This window comes from Mirounga angustirostris, unplaced genomic scaffold, assembly GCF_029215605.1.
Source record: "Mirounga angustirostris isolate CCGP_5_RB_7025 unplaced genomic scaffold, mMirAng1.0.hap1 SCAF_232, whole genome shotgun sequence".
NCBI lineage: Eukaryota > Metazoa > Chordata > Mammalia > Carnivora > Phocidae > Mirounga > Mirounga angustirostris.
The window spans coordinates 30,596-44,508 of NW_026991940.1; positions in this window are offsets into that span (position 1 = coordinate 30,596).

Genomic DNA, 13,913 nt, shown 5'->3' on the forward strand with positions numbered 1-13,913 from the left:
TTAATAACGGTATTTTGCAATGACCTAATTTGGGGGCAGAATGAAATACGGAGTTGTATGTTTCACAACGTGTGAACGACACCATTAGCAGTGATATACCCATAGTGATTTAGCTGACATACTTTTAACAAAGTCCTTTCAAACTATTCTTGGCAAGAATGTTAGACATTACTCATAGAATGAGTATTACTACATAGAAATGCATAATTAAATTGATAATATAAGAACTTTAAAAAATGTCTTCCAACCCGCCAATGCAATGGTTTATCCTTCCTGCATTAAATAATTGTCCTTCTATAATTATAGTTTTTCTGAAACTTCACTGATGTATGCAAGTAACCACAAACCAACAAAAAGTAAGCAAAGCAGTAGAATGTGAAATAATGTGCAATAAATTATATCAGATTTTAAAATGCGAGTTCTGTGATCCTGATGTGTGATTACAGTGCTCGTGAACTCGAGACTTTGTCCTCAGTGCTCAGTTTTTCCCTGTGGAAATCCATGCCTTTCTCCTAACAGAGGGTCAGTTATAATTTAAAACTATACTTTCCTACAAAAAATGAAGTGAATTTTTGGCTTGAATTGTTTGCTTCAGCTGGCTGCCTTGATTAAATAAACAAGCACTATCTAACTGTCCATTTTTCTCTTAACCTGAAAGGGTTAAATTATCAGAAACCAGAGAGTTTTCTGAAAAGTTACTGCAAGAAAAACAATCCGTGGATTCTGCCATTAGCGAGTCTGAATTCTGTGTGGTATACATGGCAGATTGGGGGTTCTTGTGAAGGCTGGTTACTTGAAGTGAGCATATCACAGTGGTTTGGGGGATGAGTTATTTCAAACTGTTCTAGTCTCCAGAGATCTCAGATAAAATTTGTAACAAATCTCTGTAACTTTAAAGTTCTTAAAGGTGACCTCACCCTGACCTCTTGTTTCCCAGCTCCATTTTATTTTTTATCCCTATCTGATAGATTTTTTAATGTTTTAACTTACTGGTATGGATTGCCCTAAGCATCCCCAATCTTGTTTTAGAATGAGTTGAAGATTGAGTAAATAATAAACATTATCAGGAAATAACTTTAAAAATGCTGTTAATGCTATTTACAACAAACAAATGCACAATGGAGGCCTAACAGAAAGGCCTCCAATTCCCATCGTAGTAGAATAAAACCCAAACTCTCTAATGTGGCTTACAAAGTTCCGCATGATTTGACTTCTACCTACCTCTACTGTTGAGGTTTTGATCATACAACTAGAAAAAAATAAATCAATGATGATCAAATTCTCAAAAAAAGGAATGTAAATTACAGGAGTCATGAAATCTTTCCTGACCTGCTTTTTTTTTTTTTTAATTTTTTTATTCTTATGTTAATCCCCATACATTACATCATTAGTTTTAGACGTAGTGTTCCATGATTCATCGTTTGTTGCATAACACCCAGTGCTCCATGCAGAATGTGCCCTCCTCAATACCCATCACCAGGCTAACCCATCCTCCCACCCCTCTCCCCTCTAGAACCCTCAGTTTGTTTTTCAGAGTCCATCGTCTGGTTCGTCTACCCCTCCGATTTCCCCCCCTTCATTCTTCCCCTCCTGCTACCTTCTTCTTCTTCCTTTTTTTTTTTTTTCTTAACATATATTGCATTATTTGTTTCAGAGGTACAGATCTGAGATTCAACAGTCTTGCACAATTCACAGCGCTTACCAGAGCACATACCCTCCCCAGTGTCTATTACCCAGTCACCCCATCCCTCCCACCCCACCCCCCACTCCAGCAACCCTCAGTTTGTGTCCTGCGATTAAGAATTCCTCATATCAGTGACTGACCTGCTTTTTTTTTCATTCAAATCCCATACAGTATATTCTGTCCCCTTTGCAACCTTCCAGTGTATTCCAGGCTTGAGAAAATTAATATATTTGCACTTATAATGGGATCCAGTTTCCTCACTATTGAAGGGGGAAGACTAGAAGGTACATTGTGGTGTTGAAATGGAATTGGAGGTTAAAAATTAAATATGTGGGTTTGTGTGTGGGTGTGAGTTGTATCACGGGGAGAAATCCCACATGATGAAGAAATGCAGGCAGTTTCTAAGTGCTGTGGGTACCCTCCAGCTGACAGCCTACAAGGAGTTCCTGTCAGCAAGAGAATGGATCCCTCAGTCTTACAAATACAAGGAACCAAATTCTGCTAACAACCTGTGTGAGTGCAGAAGTCGATATTTCCCCATTCGAGCCCCAGATGTGACCACAATCCCAGCCAATATATAGACTTGCAGCTTTGTAAGATGCTAAGACATTTTCATAATTGACAACTTAATAATGATGAGTCTTATAATCCATGAACATAGTGGATTTATCCATCTATTCTAGTCTTTTAAAATTTCTCCCAGTAATGTAGTTTTTAGTATATTTGTCTTACACATATTTTGTTGGATATATCTCTGTATCTACTTCAGCCCTGTCACTGAGAAGTACTAGAAGCTATGACATTCCAGTAGCAATGAGTACAGTTAGTACCCAGATTTTGGTGTCTAAAAACCATTCTTCACTTTAAAAGGAATCAGAAGTCTGTGGAGAAAAAATTCCAGGTCTAGGACACAGAAAGTATTAGATAAGCCTGGAAAATCTTGTTTTGCTAGAAAATTAGAAAGGCTTGAAAAGATGGCAATATATCAGAAGGACAGAGGATATATCTGCAGGGAGCTTCCAATGGACAAATCTAGAGCAACTTAAATATCAAAATTGGGATACAGTAATAGTAACAGATTTTAACAGCTGACTAAAATAAGAAACTGTAATTTCACTCTGGTATAAATCAATCACTAGATAAGTAAGTAAATAGGAAAGAAGAGAATGTTCCTTACAGTAGAATGCTAACTAATGAATACAAAAGGAATTATGTAGTAAGAGGATCATGAATGGTTACTAAAACTAATCAGTGAGAGTTTGATGATGAATGGAGTATCTCCTCATAAGTTTTTTATTAGTCATCATGGGGAAATAGTATCTTTACAATGGAGAGAACTTATGGATACCTTTCTAACCAAGTGATCAATTTAATATCACTTATAGTGGGACAAACCAAGCATATAAACCTCTAAATAGGATATTCTGAGAAGGACACAACATCACTTCTATGTTATTCCTGAATCTAAATCTAATCCTGAGGATCGGATTGAGGGATTTCCAAACAAACACACCCAGTTTGAGGCACTTTGTACAAAATAGCTGGCCTGTATGCTTCCAAGACTTCAAGGTCAAGAAAGACAAAGAAAGACTGAGGACCTAGTTATTTACTACTTTGTAACAATATTACCACAATGTTAGTGGCTTGAAGCAACACACATTTGTCATCTCCCAGTTTTTGTGAATAAGGGGTCTAGGCTCCGCTAAACAGTGTCTTCTGCTCAGGGGAGGTCTCACAAGGCAACCGGGCGGGAAGCCAGAGCTGCCTCATCTGAGGGTCAGTGGGAGAAGGATCTGCTTCCAAGTGCACTCAGGCTGTTGGCAGAATCCAATTCTTTGTGGTGGTAGAACCGAGGGATTCTTTTTCTTGCTGAGTTCTGGCTGGAGACCCTAACAGGCTGTTGGCTGGGAGCCCCCCTTTGCCTCAAGAAGCCGCCTTCATTATCCCACCATGACTGCCTGCTTCCTTGGAGCTAGCAAGGGAGAGAGACCCCAGCGAGACGGGACTATAATCTTATGTACATAACCATGCAATCACATACACATAATTACATACATCCCATCACCTTTGCCATATTCTGTTTGTTGGGAACAAGTCAAGCTTCTGCCTTCACACAAGGGGAGGGGAATCACAACAGGGTGTGAACACCAGGAGAAGGATCCGTGGAGGCCACCTCAGGAATCCTTCTAGAATAACACTGTCATAAAGCATAGTGAGTGCGATGTAGCATGTGTCCAGTAGATATTTGTGGGGGCAATTTGAAAAAAAAAGTTTTCTTAAATTACTTCGGCAGTTCTTTTGTGTATTGTATGTAAATATGTTAGCAATTGATCTTTGAGGAAGGGTTATTTCTTTTCATGGTCTTTGGAAGTCTTATCACACTTAATAAAATCACCTTTTACTCTTAGCAGCCCTGGCCTCACGTGAAATAGTTTTCTGAGGACAGTGTTGGAATACACGCTTCAAGCTGTTGCACAGCAGGGATCCGCTTAATATCTTAAATGTGTGAATTTAAATTAGATCATAATTTTCCATTTCAAAGACTAAGCCAGCTTATGAATAATAAAGCTGTATAATGGTGCAATTATTCCCATCAGTACAGAGAATTTTCTTTCCCAAATCAAACGTAGGGTTTTCTACCCAAGTCTCTTGTGGCACCCCGGAATTCAGTTTGACATACAAAGTCTGATCCATGTAAAAAGACATTACATAGAAAATGGTGAACAGCTGTTTTTTGTATCAGCGAAGGTCACACACAGAGGAAACGGACGTCCACGAAAACAGGAGGGATTTTGGACAGATACTAGACACGCCTTCCTGACAGAGGGATGCGATACAGATGGATTTATGATATAGAGAATGTAAAGTAACCTAATATTCTACAAAATTAAAATCACATGGATACAAAATACAAACATTCTTAAATGCAGGTATAAATTAACCTTATGTAAGTATTTATATGTGGGAGAGAGATGATGTGACTGGGATGGTGCTGACAGAAATGTATATGCCTGCCTTATATTTAAGCTCTTAAAGAAGAGAAACCATACAGTGCATATTTATAATGACAGGGCAACGAAACTGAAAAGACTCTAAAGGTTTTAGATGTACAATTACTTCTTAATGCATATGCTGAAAAAGGAATTTAGGTTCTGCCTTCAGTTTGGTACTCTGCCCTCACAGCTAAGTACCAATGAGATGTTTGTTTAAAAAGGTATTTGTCATTGTACCATCCACAGGATCACCCCATTTGAGTGTTTAAGTGGCTCATACCTCAGTGTACCAGAAGAGAAATAAAATCATTTCAATACATTGAATAAAGTATGCCTAATCTTTCTAAACTTCTTGTGCCTGCTCCCTCAAAAACAAATGAAATAAAAAAAAATTTTTTCTTTATTTAAATTCAATTAGCCAACATATAATACATCATTAGTTTTTGATGTCATGTTCAATGATTCATTAGTTGCGTATAACACCCAGTTCTAAAAATTTTCTTTAAAAGTTCTTTCAAAAAGCAGCACACTTTTAAAAAGATCAAATCATTCTATTTTTACACTGACCTGCAGAAACCGTTGACAGAAAAATACGCAAATTGTATATATGAAACTTTCTGCCTATCAAAAAGAAAAAGAGAGCATTGAAAAGTGTGCAGAAGTCTTCTTTACAAATGGGAACAGATAGCATAGCCCAGCATTTTGCACAATATTAACTCTGATGAGTGTAGATAAGAGAAAATGGAACATAATACTTTGTTCAGTCCATTTACCATTTCACAGTACAGGCTAACCCATTTGTTTGTATGTGCTGTTAATATTTTAAGTTTCTGTGGTTACTTTTTATACTTTTTATGTGTTACTTTTTCCCATAACTCATAAATATTTCTCCAAGAATAAAACTTTTAATATTTAATATTGTTTGTATCACTGTTACATTAGTAAAGAGCCTGCTTTTGATTAGCTAGCTTCTCTACATTCCATGTTGTAGGAGGAAAATTACACCCTTTTTAAAATGCTCTGTAGATTTAGTAAAAACTGTTTCTCAGCAACTCTTGAGAAATAGCAGCTGAGAGGTCCTAAATGTAAATTGAGTGAAATTAAAGCACCTTGTTGGTTTCATAATGCTTTATAATTCTAAATGGAATACTGTTTGGTCTTCTGAAATCTAAACTTCCAAGATTTAAGACAGTGATGAAAGGCAAATGGTAACTTGGCTGACTCCTTAGCTTTTTAGTGTAGAGTATGGTGTTTTTTGATGAGAACACACTAATAAAGAACTTTTATCAAGATTGGCTTTAACTGTTGGTGCAGCTGGAGGATGTGAGATGGAGAGGTGAGAACCCAAGGCACACATTTAGTGACACTCAGGTTCCTTTAGTGTATGTAGGATTAGGAAGTTCTGGAAGATGGAAGTACTAATCTTACTTTCAGAATTTTTGCAAGTGAGTCCACTTGCTTTGGCCTCCAGTTTTATGAGAAGTCATAAAAAATGTCAATAATTGCTATTAAATATGATAAAACGAAACTTGAAGCAAGGAATCAATAAAACAACGGTGAGCACCTGAAGTAGCTGAAGGGTGATTCACTTGGTAAGAAAATATGGAATTTAATAATAATTTTTACTCTTTGAAATTTAGAGAATTTTATTCTGCTTTTCTGAATCAAGAAATTCTCATTGTGGTTGTTACTACTAAGCCAGGAACTATGAAGAGTCAGTCTTTTGTGGACGCTGAATATCCTTTTACATGGCCTATCATTACAGATTAGGAGTGCAGTAATTATAAAGGATAGTATTATGCAATCCTAAAAGCCTACACTCCAAAAGCCAGCATTCATTTTGGGCGCTACCTAGCCCATTTCCCAGATTCCTGGCCAGAGACTGGTCCCATTGGCCTAAAGGAAATAAATAAATATTCATTTGACCAATACAGAAGCAGAGCGTGACCAAGAGTACATATTATCCTATAAAAGTTCACGCAAGACCACTTCTACAGAATCTTTCGAAAACATTTAGATGAGAAGCTGCAACTCTTTGCCTCGAATTCATGCTAAGATCACAACTATTTGCATGGGTGTCATCTTTCTCATGTCCTACAGAAACAGCAGATAACCACTGCTCAGTCTTTATCCACACAGCTCTTCAGGCAGCCAACTCCAATAAAACATGTAAAGTCAAGTCTGACTCTTTCTGATCCAGTCCAATGAATTTTATGCTGAAATTGTATGGCCCTAGGATCAACTTAATGTAAACTTACTGAGTGTACTTTGTAGGTTTACATGAGATCACAGTGAGGCATAAAATATGGTATATACCCTCAAGGAACTTTAAATCTAGAAGGAGAGACAAGACACAGATGATCATCCTGAGCTGTTAAGTGGCATTTGGGCAAGATGGCCAAGAGAGTTCAATAGGAAGTCTGGCTGAGAGGAGAGACCTGTATGTAAAAGATTTAAGGAGACAAAGAATAACCTTCAGGGAACTTGGCTGAGGTTAGGGATGAGTAAAAAAGGCCAGCTGTAGAGTAGAAGGGATAGGGGAATTGCTAGGAAGGACTCCAGGGCTGGTAGTGAGTGCTGATCCTGAAGAACAGGTGTTTATTCTCTGCTCCATTCTATGTTATCTAGAGGATATAGGTACCCACTAGCCCATGGTGACTGTCTATAGTTAGAAAGCAGGACTGTTGGGGCCACAGATGCTTCAGTGACTCTGTAATGCCTAATAATAGAAGGAACAATTTGGATTATTTGCAACTATCTCTTTCCTGGTTTTATGAAGAACAAACAGTGAAATCAGACCCATTCTTGAATATTAAGTTTTATAAGATTGAGGGACACTAAGGCATCTTGATAATATTGAATTATATGCTACACATAAAATGTACCTTTGTAAAATATGCCTTATATTTAATTAAGTATCTAATGAATAGCCTTCATGAGTGGATAGCCTTTCACAACTTAAACTAAATATTCTTACTGTATATTTATGAGAGGAAACTAATAGTTCTTTCTATAATTTGTAGAAATGGCTTTTGCCATGGAACTCTTCGTGAAGTCATCTTCTAATTTTGTTCTCTAGTACATTCGGCTTGTGCTAGCTATATATTTGATAGTATGGCACAGACAGCCTTATTTCAGCTCTGGGATTAAATTTCCTGAAAGTAACTGTGTTAATTTATGTTAATTTTAAAGAACTAAAATTATCTAATATTATATCCAAAATTATATTATTTCTGTGAATATATCAAAATCTTCTATATTTGTTAAAATGACTTTTCATAATCCCTATTTATTAATTGATACCTTCAACTAATCTCGTATTTTTGCAGAAATGCACAATGTCAAATTGTATGCATCCAGATATCATCTTCAGAAGTGTTTACTTAGATCATTCTGCTTGAAAAGGAAACTTCTCCCAATATAACCAAGGTTTCCCTTTTATTTACTTTTTTTTTTTTTTTTTTAAGATTTTATTTATTTATTTGAGACAGAGAGAATGAGAGACAGAGAGCATGAGAGGGAGGAGGGTCAGAGGGAGAAGCAGACTCCCTGCCGAGCAGGGAGCCCGATGCGGGACTCGATCCCGGGACTCCAGGATCATGACCTGAGCCGAAGGCAGTCGCTTAACCAACTGAGCCACCCAGGCGCCCCCCTTTTATTTACTTTTAAAATAGTTGAAAACATGAAGCATTGGATGACCTGAGAAAGCACATTTAAACAGATTTCCTACTGGGATCTCATAGCTTAAATACTGTTACCAGGATTGCAGATGGTCAGTCTATATGACAAAGCCTATCAAATGACTGATTTCTTCTACAGACAGATGGCGAAAGGGCCTAACGGAAGCTCGGTTTTCAAGTTGTAGGTGTGTGTGTGTGTATGAGTGTGTATCTGCTAAAGAACAAAGGTCTTTTACTCTGAAAGGCAAAAATAATTGTGTATGTTACCTAGGCTGTATTTGTCAGTACAATACTGACGACTAACTCTTGAGTTTTGAGTAAAGAATACTTTACCTAACCAAAGCAAAACAAAACAAAAAATTGTAAGGCTGTTGTTTGACCTAAACTATGATCTAAATTTTCCTATGAAGACCAAAAATAAAAAATAGTGAGCACCTGAAATAGCTGAAGGGTAATTAAATTGGTAAGTAAATTTGGAATTTAATATCAGTTTTTACTCTTTAAAAATTGGAGAATTATGTTCTTCATTAGTAAAAGGATAGTTTAGAATGAAAAAATGATAATTTATATCTTTCCATTTATAAGAATCTAAAATACTCCTTTTTATAATCTTTCATTCTCTATCTTTTAAAAAATACAATTCTTTATTCAATTTGAGCTCAACTTTTCTGAGAAATAAATGAAAGACTTCCACGGAATTGTTAGCTGCAGAGCAGCACTTGAATTAGTAGTGCTCCTTTGCTGTATCTGTGTAGGACACTCATTTCATTAACTTCTGGAGCTAGTGAATCTTCTGGAAAGACTCCATGTCAAAAATAACTGTTTAACTTAAAGTTATTTTGCCATCTGACATAGCTCAATCACTTATCAAGTTGAGATACTGTTTCCTATGTTTCTTCTGACCTAAGATGTGGTGAGTAAGCAACAAATGTCCAGCTTAATTTCTGATGGAACCTGTCCCAGGGAGCAAGATCTTTTGAGAAGAAAATGAGTTGGCACTTGCCTGGAGGCTAGATGTGGATAAACCATCTATCTCCTCTGGAGATGGAAGATAGTTACACATTTGGCAGGGAATACTCAGTCAACTGATAGATCAGGCAATTGACAAAGCAGGAAAAGCACATCTGGTGCATTATTAAGTATCAAGATGACGAACAGAGGTCATAATTAAGCTTGTACTTACCAGCTCATTGACTTGAGTAATAATAACAATAACTTTATAAAAGCACCCTTCCTATCTTTTCTCTCATTGTCCTCACAAAGAAATTTAACAAGGTCTGTGTTGTCATCACCAGGAAAATCTGTCAGCCTTCTCCTTAATTAAAACCTTCCCTGTAGTCTTCACATTAAAATTTTTATGTTTCCCATTTTTAAAAATTAATTCAACTGATCTTTGGAGACAAATCAGTGTATAAACCCCCACATACAAATAAATAAGTCAACTCAAGTTCATGTTATAAGGCAGTTACTTCATTTATATATGTCTGTTCATAAGGGGCAAAAAATTTATTCGAGAAACTCTATATGAATGCTATATTTTGATGGATGGAAACACTAAAATGAATTATTCAATAGAAATAACATACACAGTATTCTGTAAAATCTATATTATTTCATCAAATATCTTTACATAAAGATTGAGTTATTGTATGTCTCACTTGTCAAATGAGAGAAGAGAGAGGAATGTACTAGCAGATAATTACAAATAATATTTTATAAGACCAGTGTGTCCTAATTTATCAAAAAAAAGGGTAAGATTTGAGTTAAGGTTAAATAATAAGGAATTAGAATTCCATATTCAGTGGAAATAAAATGTGTAAGTTTGACTAAATAAGAAACCAATACACATTAGAAAAAAATAGCTGACAGAGGGTGATTTTAATAAGGCAGTGAGTCCCGGACAAAATGGACAATAAAAAATTGGGTTCTGTGAATCTCACTGGATGTAAATTTCACACGAATTTTCAGGGAAAAGTTTTTGTTGTATACCACAGACCAAGCATTGGACAACAGACACATCAGAGTTGTGGATCTCACATTTCTGAACAATTAATAAGTGCACAAATCCATAGTTGTTAATATTGTTATTTTTTGCTCTTATTGTAGTTGTTTAGTTGAAATTCCAATATAACTGCTCCTTCTGTAGTCAAGTAATTTATTTGTCTGGAACAATGCCAGTCTAGTGAAGCATGTGATGCAGATTGAGTAGGTTCTTCTTCCCTGATTATCCTTAGTCCTCGTTGTGTGAGAGCAGGTGTTGGGAAGAATACTGGTTTTACTCGCTCAGGGTCTCTATCTTCACCAAGATTAAAGAGAGCTCTTAAGTGAAATGAATTTACCTAGACGTAGAGGGGAAACTATTCTCTACCATTTCCATTTTTAACTTCTAACTTTTGTTCTCTTCCTTTTTATTAAAAAAAATCTCCACCATTGTAGGAAAATTTTCCTGGTAGGTAAAAGAATCCCTAGAAGACCCCCAAAGATCTGAAATGGGGAATTTTTTGTTTAAGTATAATGGACTTGGATGAACATGTGAATGAGAAGGGAAAGCTAGAATAATCTTCCGTCTCACAATATTTATATCGGTTTCCTCTTGCTATCCACAGCCTATTTTTGTGTATGCATATGATACAGGTTAAGAGTAACGACTTTGGAAAAAGTTCTGGGTTTGAACATTGGCTCTTACTCTTATGGGCCATGTGGTTCTGGGCAGGTCAGTTATATTTTCTGGGCTTCAGTTACCTCATGTGCAAAAAAAAATAGGGTCATAACAATACCTACTTCATAGGCATATGGAGATGAATAAATGAGATAAAATATGTAAGAAATTTGGTGTGGTCTGACTTATATAAACACTTAATAAATGATGGTTATTATGCTTGGATAACATGAAGACTTTTCCATTACCAAGGAAAGGAAAATTATTTTTTTACAAAATCATTTACTCCACCAATTAACAAGGTATATGAAAAAGATGAAGTATTAATAATGGATCCTCATGGGCAAATGAGAGGAAAAAGAACTGCTTATTTTGGCACTCACAGAGAACAGTATTGTCAGTCACTCAGTCAAATATGCAGCTATGGGAACTCTTGTCCCAGCTTTGAGGACACACTATGGCCAGCCCAGATATTTTAGAAATTCAGCTCCCATTAAGCTATGGCAAGGTCCTTAACCTATCATGAAAACTTAAGGTTGTCCTGTGAGCCAGCAGGAGAGAACTCAATTCTCTGAGTTTGAGCTTCTTCTTCATTAGGATTGGGCTCTAAAATGGACCATTCTAACTCTATATTCAAAGTATATTTTGAATATAATTATTTCTCACCGCCTATTCAGCCGCCACTCTGGCTCAGTTCATAATCATTTTTCATCTGGACTACCTAACTTATCTCCCTGTTTCTACTCTTGGTTTTTCTGCAGTCTGTCCTCCACATATCAACCAGGGTGATCTTATTAAAAATTATATTGCCTCATGTTACTACTCTGCTTAAATCTTGGTTGGAATTGTATTCTAATTTCTTACCATGGTAAACAAGGCCCTATATGATCTTGTCCTTACCTCCTTAATGAACTTACCTGCTACTTCCTCCTTTTTTGTTACTCTGCTTCAGCCATACCAGATTTCTTGCTCTTCCCTTAACTTGTTGCTGCTTCAGAGATTCAGATTTGCTATTCCTTCTGCTTGGAATATACTTTGCCCAGGTCTTCACATAGATTGTCATCTCTCATTCTTTAAGTCTGTATTCAAAGGTTGCCACCTCAAAAAGTCTTTCTTAATGAAACCAGAAGCTGTTTTTGGTTTTTTTTAAAGATCAACAAAGTTATCAATTTTGTCGATAAACTTTTAACCAAATTCATCAAAAGAGAGAGAGGACTCAAATAAACAAGATCAGAATGAAAGTGGAGAAATAACAACCAACACCACAGAAATGCAAAGGATTATAAGAATATTATGAGAAATGACATACCAATATATTAGACAACCTAGAAGAAATGGATAAATTTCTAGAAACATATAATCTCCCAAACTGAATCAGGAAGAAATGGAAAATTTGAATAGACTGATTACCAGCAATGAAATTGAATCAGTAACCAAAAAAAACTCCCAACAAACAAACGTTCAGGGCCAGATGGCTTCACAGGCAAATCCTACCAAACATTTAAAGAGTTAATACCTATGCTTCTCAAACTGTTCCAAAAAATAGAGGAAGAAAAGCTTCCAAATTCACTCGATGAAGCCAGTATTACCCTGATACCAAAACCAGATAAAGACACTACCAAAAATGCAAAGAGAGCTACAAGCCAGTATCTCTGATGAACATAGATGCAAAGATCCTCAACAAAATATTAGCAAACAGAATCTAACAATACATTAAAAAAATCATTCACCACGATCAAATAGGATTTATTCCTGGGATGCAAGGGTAAATACTAAAGTATTCACAAATCAATCAACATCATACATCACAACCACAAAGGAAGGATAAAACCCATGCAATAATTTCAACTGATGCAGACAAAGTTGTGACAGAGTACAACATCCGTTCATGATAAAAACCCTCAACAAAGTAGGTCTAGAGGGAACATACCCCTCTTCTCTCACAGTTTGAGGATTTCTTTAGTGGATTACTTGGATTTCTTTCTCTTTATTTTTTGCATATATATTACCAGATTTTGATTTGTGGTTACCATTAGGTTTACATGTAACATCTATACACATATTGCAGTCTTTATTAAGTTGATGGTTCCCCTTAAGTTTGAACTCATTCTAAAAGCACTAAATTTTTACTCCTCTCTCCCCACATTTTAGGTGTATGGTGACATACTTTACATCTTTTTATTTTGTGACTCCTTTGACTAGTTTTTGTAGATATACTTGATTTTACTGCTTTTGTGCTTCTTATTCCTGCTTATGGTCTTTTCTTTTCACTCAAAGAATCTCCTTTAACATTCCTTGTAAGGCTGGTTTGGCTGTACTGAATTTCTTTAACTTTTTTTGTCTGGGAAACTATTTATCTTTCCATTTATTCTCAGTGAGAGCCTTGCTGAATAGAGTATTTAGTTGCAGGTTTTTTTCTTTCAGCACTTTGAATATATCATGTCACTCCCTTCCGGCCTGCAAAGTTTTTGCTGAAAATCACCTGATAGCCTTATGGGGTTTCCCTCGTACGCAACTAGTTTCTTTTCTCTTGCTGCTTCAAGAATTCTCTTTCCCACTACTTTGTGCCATTTAAATTGCTCTGTGTCTTGGTGTGGACCTCCTTGGGTTGGTTTTGTTGGGGGCCCTCTGTTCCTCTTAAATCTGGATCTCTGTTTCCTTCCCCAGATTTGGGAAGTTTTCAGCTATTATATCTTTAACTACATTTTCTGCCCCCTCTTCTCTTTCTTCTGGGATCCTTATTATGCAATGTTATTATGCTTGATGGTGGTGTTGAGTTCCCTAAGTCTAGTTTCATTTTTTGTTATTCTTCTTTCTCCCTCTTTGTTCAGCTTGATCGCTTTCTGTTACTCTCCCCTCCAGGTCACTGACCCATTCTTCTGCTTCCTCCAGCGTGC